This window comes from Talpa occidentalis, unplaced genomic scaffold (assembly GCF_014898055.3).
Source record: "Talpa occidentalis isolate TD23 unplaced genomic scaffold, MPIMG_talOcc4v2.1 talOcc4.1490, whole genome shotgun sequence".
Lineage (NCBI taxonomy): Eukaryota > Metazoa > Chordata > Mammalia > Eulipotyphla > Talpidae > Talpa > Talpa occidentalis.
The window spans coordinates 3,364-13,360 of record NW_023601533.1 but is presented as its reverse complement, the minus strand read 5'-3'; the positions used below and the strand labels follow the sequence as shown (position 1 = coordinate 13,360).

Sequence of the window (9,997 nt, the reverse complement as noted above, 5' to 3'; positions counted from 1 at the left end):
CAAAGTCATTGGGGCCAGCAGCTGAGTGTAGGCTTAGTCACAAGCTGAGCAGTAGTAGAATAGCAAGTGTTGGGGTTGGGACATGAGAGCACATTGCACCAGGGACGCAGCCCATTTTTCGAGTGCCCTTAGACTGAAAGAATGTCGGTGGGATATTTGTTCCTCGCAGAGGAGCTGTTCTAAATCCCCTGTGTCCCTAGTTAGAGCAACACCCACCCTGGGAGCCCTGAAATGCTGGAGTAAGGCACAAAGCCAGGCACTCAGCAGGAGGGTTGGCTTGCTGTGTGTGCAGAGTCCCAAGGCCAGGGAAAAATACTAGTTTCTTAGTTTAGTTAGGGACAGTGTTGTGCGACTTATCACTGGGAGGCTTGTCAGACTCTCAGGAAAGTTGGGTGAGCTTTAAAGTAAAGTTAGAGTGAGGACCGCAGTCCTTCTTTTATTTATTTATTTTTTAAGGAATATTTCTTATAATACAAGAATCGTGGTACAGGCCAGATGCTTGAGAGGGTGAGAGGATTCACCAGAGACAGAGTGGGGAACAGAACAGGCAGACTGACTGAAATACACAGCTGGGAGGAGCATCAGGGAGGCAGGAGAGGTCTGCTGTGAACATGGGTATCTCTCTGTCCGGGGATCCAACCTGTGCTGCAGTGGCCGAGGAGAGTCCCATGGCCTGCATCCCAACCCCTTGCCCCACCAGGGAGGCGCCATAAAATGATTTTTAAAAATATTTATTTATTTATGCATACAAAAGCTGGGGTACAGGCCAGAGATGCAGGGTGTGAGAGGATCCACCAGAGAGTGGGAAACAGAACAGCAGACTGACTGAAATACGCTGCTGAGGGGAGCAGCGGGAGAGACAGGAGAGGTCTGCTGTGCCATGTGAGTCAGTTCCCCGGCCAGGGATCAAACTTATCCTTCAATGGTTGTCATAGCTTCATAGTGCTGTACTGAACCCCTTGTGCCACCATGGGGCTCCTCACAACTCTCTTTTCACCTTGTGTCCTACGTAGAGTTCTGCTGGTGGCCATGTAGTAACTGTATATTTTGATTTCAGGAACCCTTGACCTGCAGAGATGTGCCCATCGAATTCTCACACAAGGAGCAGGAGGTCCTGGACCAGCTGCAGTGGAAATTGTACAGGGACGTGATGCTAGAGGCCTACAGAAATGTGGTGTCCTTGGGTGAGGAGAATATCCCTCTAGATTTCCTCATCTGCCCTCAGTGTTTCCTGTACCGCGTGTGGATGTGCTCCAGGGATGCCCAGAATTGTCGGATACATTTAGGTCCCTATTTTAAAGAACAACAGTGTGGGTTTGTTGGAAACAAAGTCTCATGATGTTTCATCATGGCTTAAATTTCTCCTGTCTTAGGATGATCTGCAGCCTGCACTCTGTATGAGTGCTCATTCAAGAAAATATGTGACTTAAGCGTTATTGCTACAAGCAAAATCCCAGCTTCTCTATCACATTGCTAGGACTCAGAGGTGTAAAAATGGTTCTTAGGATGTGAAAATTTCAATGATTTCTGGTAAAGGTGCTGTCAGAAAATGTATTTGCAGTGATCCTTTTCCAGAACCTTCTATACTGTCCCCTCTACTGAATACAATACTGTATTAGGAATTTGAGAATCTTCAGGCCATCTCATATCACCGGTCCTAATAAACAGGTCTTGCTGTGTCTACGCCCGAGCTGGTCATCTTGTTGGAGCAAAAAAATGGAGCCCTGGGATGTGAAGAGAAGTGTAGATTCCGTCCTCCTCCCAGGTAGGTGGAATGAATATGGCAGAGGACACAGCTGGTCCACAGGAACGCATCCATCCATCCTAAATGTCTGGGGAGCTCTGTTTCAGGGGTTGCAGACATGCTCCTGTTTTGTCTTGGAGGCTTAGTCTTGCTCTCCCTGGGGTGTCTCCTCTCTGACACTTGAGGCCTCTGCCTTTCCTTCTTACTGAATTGAACTTAGGTTTTATCCATTTTGTTCATCTTTCATACTCCAGACTTCCTTTCATAGAGAAGCACCTGCTTTTTGGCCATAATGTTCTATTTATTTTTTCTTATTTTTTTAATGTCTTCCTTTTTGCCAATACGGAGCTAAAATTGTTCTTTTTCTAATTCCTAGAGGTGTGAAGTTATGTTGCTCAACTGAGATTCTCTCTTATTGCTAGTGTAATTGTTTAATGCTTTAAATTTACCTCTTAGTACTGTTTTCTCAATCACATGTTTTGGGGAGTTTTCTCTGTTGCAATGTTTTCTCAGTATTGCTTAGTTTTTTGGAATCAAGGAACCATGGGTGTACCTCACTCTTCGTGATTCAGGGAAAAGATTCTCATATCCTCAAATGTCTGTCACCACCATACCCAGCACCAGTGCATTGTGGGCTTCTACATAAATCTTTGAATCCCCTGCCACTTTTGTACCCACACCCACTGTCCTTCCCTCTTTGTACACTCATTCTGCAGTCCTATTTCTAGAGTTTATTTTGGTTTGTATTGTCAGATTCTTTGCCTTGTTTTTCCAAAGTCCAAATAGGAGTGAATTCATCCAGTTAGTCTTTCTCCTTCTGATTCTTTTCACTGAGCATAATCCTCCCCAGCATTCCATTGTTGTTGTTGCACATGGCCAGATGTATCCTTTCTCATAGCTCAGTAGTATTTCATCCTGTCTATATACCACACCTTTCATTTCGAATTCTTTTTCACCCCTGTTTGTCAACTCTGATTCCTGAATTTATAACATTATTTTCCTTCCCATTGCAATTGGGCCTTGAACCTCCCCTTGATTTTATTGCTTTCATCTTCTGCATTGAGTTCTGTCTTCGTTTGCGGCACACTTTCAGGACCACATCTTAGTGTATAGGTAATATTACAATGACTTCTCAATACAGGTAATTTTCTGTTATTTTCTGGGGTCATTCTTTTCATTCTGTGATGCTTTAGACTCAGATCATATCATTAGAGTGATCCACACGGCTCCATTTTCATGATTAGTCTTCTCAGAATGTAGTTCCATCCTTACATTCCACATGGTGCGCTGAAACCTATGTTGAGTGTCATATAGTTAAGATTGAATTGGTGTTATTTTTAATTCATTCAGACACATTTGTCATTGTGTTGTGGACTTTTATTTACTTCAAAGTATTACTGAAAGGGAGGTGTTAACTATTAAAGAATGATTCCTGGGCCTCCCGGTGGCACAGCGTTTGAGCGCTGGGTTGCGAAGCTGCCCGCGGCCTCTGTAGCGCCGGTTCGATGCCCGGCTGCTCCCTGGCCACCAGAGGAGGGTCCCACATGGCGCGCAGACCTCTCCTGCTGCCCGCTGCTCCCCTCAGCAGTGTGCTTCAGTCCTTCTGCCTGTTCTGCTCCCCGCTCTGGCTCTGGTGAATTCTCTCACCCTCCCGCGCTTCTGACTGTACCCAGTGCATGTATAAACAAAACAAACAAACAAACAAATAAATAAATAAAAACATGCCTCTATTTAAAAAAAAAATAATGATTCCTCTATTCTCAGTCGTTTTATTTTTTTAAATTTTTTAAAGATTTATTTATTATTTATTCAAGCACGGGGTACAGTCAGAAGCACCGGAGGGTGAGAGAATTCACCAGAACCAGAGTGGAGAACAGAACAGGCAGACTGACAAAGTACACTGCTGACGGGAGCAGTGGACGGCATCAGAGGTCTGCGCACCATGTGGGACCCTTGCCGGCAGCCAGAGATCTAACTGGTACTGCAGAGGGTGCAGGCAGCTTTGCAGCCCAGCGCTCAACCGCTGCGCCACTGCAGATGCAGTATTCTCAGCCATTTTATACAGTATTTTTTTTGACCTTTTCTTATATGCTTTAATTCCTCTCTCCTTTCTTGTTGGTGATTTCCCTCCACTTTCACACATTTGGATGTTAATGGAGGTATATTGGTTTGTAATATTATTTACAAACATTGTAAAGCATTGTCATCCAACCTATGTACACATCACATCAGTCTCTGTTTTCATTTCTTTTCCATGTATTTTACGGTATCTTTTTTCTCCTGGGGATTCCATAGCATGTTGAAAAGTTATGACAGTCTTTCCTAAAGTGAAAACCATGTAAATTCAGCTGCATACCAAAACTCCACTCTTTAACATTTCGACCCCTACTGACATCACAAATTATATTTCATGATATTTGTATTCTCTAACATGAATCTATGATTTTTTTTTGGTGTCATATTTCCAAATTCTGAAGCAGAAACAATATTTTGACTATAGGGTTATATCTGTATTTGCTGTGTATTTACCTTTCCCTAAGGATGTTACCTATGCATAAGCCTGTGTGTTGCTGTCTCGGGCTGATGTTACCTATCCAAGCATCATGTCGGGGGTCTTTTATGGTATTCATTTTATGTCTGAAATATTTAAAGTGTTTTGTCTTGAGTGCTGTGTGTGGGCTAGTTATTCCTCGTTGTCTTCCTGCTCTGTCTTCTCAAGACCACCAGGTCTCCGTGCCACAGTCAGGTACAGAAGATTTGTTGCTAACTGTGGGACCGGGAAGAGATGTAATCGGCACCTTTGAGAATTTAGAATTATTGAAAGACCAGACATGTCAAGATACATGTGAAGGGCACAACAGTTGTTGCAATGAAGATTCCCAATAAGGGACAATTATCCATAACACACTTCCTCCTGTACAAAGTGATCCTGCGTGTAAACCATGTTGGGTCAAACTCCATTTTATGTCTGTTGCAGGTAGAGATAAATATGTTTCTGTTAGCAAAGATCCATGTGACATTTTTAATAAGACACAATCTCTGAGAAGAATGTGGGAACATATGGGAAGTCCCCTAGTCCATAATGCAAATGATTATTCAAAACATTGTCAATGTGGGATAGATTTAAACTTTCAGTCATGTCATTGTCAACATCAGAGAATTAGAAAGGAAGATGAAAAAAATCTACACAGGATCCTATTGAGGAGCCCTCAATACTTTTCTAGCATCATGTACTTCATGAGAAACTCTACAATTGTAAAGGATATGGCAAAGCTACTAAATGGTGCCCAAGACTTACTGAACATCAGAGAGGGAAACCTCAGAAGTATGAAGAGCATGGTAAAGCCTTGTATTGGCATCCACAGCTGACTAACCATCTAAGGATTCATGCTGGAGAAAAGCCTACAGGCATCCTGACTGTAGTAACACCTTCCTGTGCTGTGTCACCTTTCCTGATTGGAGAGTTCATACTGGGGAGAAACCTTACAGATGTGAGGAATGTGGAAAAGTCTTTAACCAACTGTCAGCCTTTAACGATCTTAGTCAGCATCACAGAATTCATACTGAGGAGAAACCTTACAATTGTGAAGATTGTGGCAAAGCCTTTAACAATAAGTCATGTCTTACTCGGCATCATAGAATTCATACTGGGGAGAAACCTTGGAGATGTGAAGAATATAGGCAAAGCCTTCTACCAACCATCACTTTTAAGTCAACATCACAGAATTCATACTGTCTCTAAAACTTTGCTGAGGTTCCACAAAATTTCCTTTAATTGATTAAATGACAGGCTACCAAATTTTACTTTAATTAAATGTTTGGGAAGCTGTGTCATAAATACTAGAAAACAGCAAAAACAACCATATTTAATCTCTATAAAAATTCTAGCCCTAAGTGATAATATTGACAATTAAATCATAACCTTTAATTGTCATCTCAAAAACCTTAGTTCTTCAGACACTAAAAGACATTATGTACCCAACATTATTAACCTAGACAAGGGCCAAGATTATACCCAATGCTAGTGTATAAGTACATGTTTTGAAACAACCCATTAGATTATAACTCAGTTACTATTAACCAAACATTATTTCAGCTAATATGTTCCCAAAACACTAAAATAATATAAATCATTTGAGTATACAAAATTTGTTTTCCTAAAATTCCTTTTTCAGATGTTCAACACTTTACTTAGCTTTGTTACTTTTAATTCTTTTAGACCTTTTAATATTTGTTTGAACACTTATCACTTTATTTTTAAGACCATTAAAATATCTATTTTTAATATATATATATATATATATTTTTTTTTTCCTAACAGAACTAACCTTTTGTGTGACTTTGAGTACAATTCTTCCAGGGAGTTGACATAGAGCTAAACTAAAATGTGGAAAAACTGCTGCTTTGTTCGTAGGGTTCCAGAGACCTCTGAAAATGATGAGGAAGCTTGCCTCCATTGGCAGGACTAAATAACCCGGTTCCCTGAATAGAAAGCTCTGTCATAAAGCCTGAACTCTTTTGTCTTTTCGCTGCCATTAATGATGTACACTTCAAACAACCTGGACAGGACACCGATAAGATCCCAGTGCGTGCCTACGTTGGATACCCCTTTGTTATACTTCTGGGGAATGCCTCAGCTGCACGCATTCAATTGCGTGGGACTTCTTACTCCATTCATTGTTCTGGCTGCATTGTTACTAATTGTATTATCCCCTCTCTTGCTCGTTTGTATCCTGTTGTAATCTTACTTAAAATACCCCCTATGTTATGTTACCTGTTGATTTACATGATATGCCTTGGTATAATAATACTGCCATGCAAGTTTTAAATGAAGTACATGCTCTTCTTCGTCCTAAACGTTTTATTGCCACCCTTATTCTAGAAATTGCTGCTCTAATTTCCCTGGTTACCTCCTTAGCTACTTCCCCTGTTGCTTTCATTCAGGAAGCTAAGACAGCTTCTTTTGTAAATGACCTTACCAAAAATGAGACCATGGCACTCTCTGTGCAGTGGGACATTGACTACAAGTTAGAAAGAAAGATAAATGCCCTGGAAGAAATTGTCATTGCCATTGGAGATGAAGTTCAGCTGCTTAAGCAGCAATTATCCACTCACTGCCACGTTCAGTTTCGTTTCATTTGTGTTACACCTTTGCGTTATAACTCCTCTCTACATTGGAATCTTACTAAACATCACCTATTTGGCATCTGGCATGACAATGACCTCTCTCATGACCTTACATCTCTTCAGTCTAAAATCTCTGCTGTCAGTAAATCTCACCTAGATACTTCAGTCTCTTCCTTTGCCCATTCTCTGGCTTCCACTCTCCAATCTTTAACTCCTACTCACTGGTATCATCTTGTTCTCTCCTTCCTTGTTCTTTCCCTACTTGTCCTGCTTCTCTGTTTGTTTGTTCCCTTCTGTGTCCGCTCACTTCACTTCACATGCATCCAGTGTGACATGTATGCTTACCAACTTCGTTCTAAAAACAAAGGGGGACCTGCTGCACCCCCCCCTGCAGTGACCTTCAGGGCTAATGGCTGTTGCCATGGTCCCTGAGGTCCGGCGTGGGCAAGGAACCATGCGCGCAGGGGGAGAACAGCAAACTCCCTAAGATGCAGAGAAGCCGAATGCCTGCCAAGAGATAACGACCACCAGAAGCCGCCACAAAGATGGTTAAAAGAAATGCTGACCACCTGGAACCTTATCTCGCTTTCTCAAGGCCCACAAACTTTATTCTGCTACAACTGTCTTTCTAAAATCTTTCCTTTTTCTGGTCATTGATTGCTAATTAAAAAACATACGTAATTTAATAATTAGGCTAATGCAAATGAAACATTACTAAACACTGTGTTATAATAGAATTGTTGGTTTAATAATCTTTCTATTATGTGCTTAACCTTAGTACCTTTGATATTAACTGCATTATAATATAAATTTACCTATGACAATTAATTATGAGTAAACATAAGTAAGTAATAGTAGTAGTAATTAGTACAAAAATATAGAGTTAATAACCTGTCCAATTAGGAATAAGGCTAGGTCCAGGTGTAACTTCGGACATAAGTCACTGCCCTGTCAATTAAGCTAAGCCTATGAGCAAACTGATCTCTTTGATGTTCACTGTTCCTATGCCTTTAGAAAAAACATATATATACTGACCACTAACTTAATAAAAGCGCACTCAGATTTATACTCTCTCTTGAAGTGTGTCTGTTTGTCATTTCTTTAGCCGAATCCCTGACCACCCTGCGCAGTCTCTCAACCCTGAGACGGCCTCATCGTCTACTGCTGTGCTGGTCCGAGGCAATACTGGGGAGAAACTTTACAAATGTGAAGAATGTGGCAAAGCCTTTCACCGCAAGTCAAGTATTACTCTACACTAGAGAATTCTCATCAGAGAGAAATGTTAAAATTGCGAAGTCAATTTTTTTCACTTTAGTGTCTTTTATTCAAGATTTATTTTATTATGCATGCAAGAACTGGGGTATCTTCCAGAGGTGGGGGTGTGTGAGAGGATTCATCAGAGATAGAGTGGGGAACAGAACAGGCGATTGACTGAAATACACTGCTGAGGGGAGCAGCAGGCGAGACAGGAGGGGTCTGCTGCACCATGTGGGTAGCTCCCTGACCGGGAATCCAGCTTGTACTGCAGTGGCTGCGTATAGCTTCATAGGTTGTGTCTTAACCCCTTGTGCCACCAGTGAGGTCCCAACTTTGGTGTCTTTAACCAGAAGTTTAACCATAAGTGTCAAAATGATTAACCAGAAGTCAGATCATAGTAAACATCAGAGAGTGTAAAGCTGGAGTAACTGTAAATGGAAAGTGATGAGTGGTTTGTCCAAATATGAATTTTGAAACCACCAGATTTTCATACTGGAAACTTGAAAGAAGTGAAAATATGATTAAATAATTTATCATGCAATTTAGATTCATATTAAGATATTGCAAGACCGTAGGAAGTGAGAAACACTTTACATTCCTTAAGTCAGAAAATTGTTATGGCGCATAAGCCAACATGAAAACACTAAATATTAGCATAATTGAAAAGTCTGAGGGCCTTCCTGGTGGTGCAGAGAGTTAAGTCACAGCTCTATGAAGCTGTCAGCAGCCACTGCAGCATGATTTGGTCCCTGGCCAGGGAGCTAACCACATGGAACAGCAGACCTCTCCTGACTTACCTGCTGCTCCCCTCAGCAGTGTGTTTCATTCAATCTGCTTGTTCTGCTCTGCACTCTGTCTTTGGGGAATCCTCTCACCCCCTACACTTCTGGCCTACCCCTTGGTTCTTGCATGCATAAATAAATAAAATCAATCTTTAAAGAAATATATGAGTTCAAGACAATGATTTGGGGACCTGTATAGTTATTTTCTTTGTCCTTTTTCTATCAACCATACTTGAGATATTGTGAAGAGACCTGATGAATTTAATTCAGCCCTAAATCACTTCACTCTATGGCTTTCTCCTGGTATGTACATGGAGTCATGTATTTGACTTTCATGCTTCAAACATCTAAGAGACCCTTTCCAGATGATGAGTTTCTTTACATCTTAATTGCTTCAATACATTTATGATGGTGTCATGTGTCATGGATGAAGAAAATCTAAATGGATATACTGGTTGTGGCTGACTGAAAAGATTGATCTCAATCACCCAGAGGAGTCGTGGACTTCATTGTGGGTATAAAAGTTAGGCAGAGAAACGTGCTGAAGTTCAACTCATTTCATTATCTCCTTCAGGAAATACACTATTAGTTTATTAATATCCTCATGTGTCTTCATGGTAATAATGGAGCCATGAATATTATTCGACGTTGTTGCCAAAAGAAATCTTCACAGGCATGTGATGAAAGAGCAGGTGAGCTTTTCATAACAGCGTGCAATTCTTGTGCATTCACATTAGCTAAGCACAGCATCTTTCTGTTGAACACCGACTCTGTGATCCAGATATCAGGAGGTCAAGATGCTTCTTAAATACCTGAATCTTGATTTTGATGAAATGTGTCTTGGTATCTGAGTCTTATTTAGACTGTATGTGAACTTCTTATGTATTTTTTTTTAATTAATTCATACAAGACCTGGGGTGCAGGCCAAAGGGGGGTGTGTGTGTGAGAGAGAGAGAGAGATAGGGAGGATTCACCAAAGACAGAGTGGGGCGCAGAACAGGCAGACAGAGAGGAATACACTGCTGAGGGGAGCAGCAGGCAGGACGGGAGAGGTCAGCCCTGCCCTGTGGGTCGCTCCCTGCTGTGG

General features: G+C 41.3%; 1 long non-coding RNA gene across 3 annotated transcripts; it reads left to right on the top strand.

Moving 5' to 3' along the window:
* The first annotated feature begins 459 nt into the window (after window positions 1–459).
* LOC119245517 (uncharacterized) lies at window positions 460–9,789 on the top strand. 3 transcript variants are annotated; one of them, XR_005125385.2, is made up of 3 exons: window positions 460–1,184; window positions 1,669–1,765; window positions 4,464–7,968. It is a non-coding gene; the product is annotated as an uncharacterized LOC119245517 (long non-coding RNA). The 3 variants fall into 3 exon arrangements; XR_005125386.2 differs by lacking the exon at window positions 4,464–7,968 and adding an exon at window positions 7,977–9,789 and having other exon boundaries at window positions 462–1,184; XR_005125387.2 differs by having other exon boundaries at window positions 463–1,184; window positions 6,159–7,968.
* The last annotated feature ends 208 nt before the right edge of the window (window positions 9,790–9,997 follow it).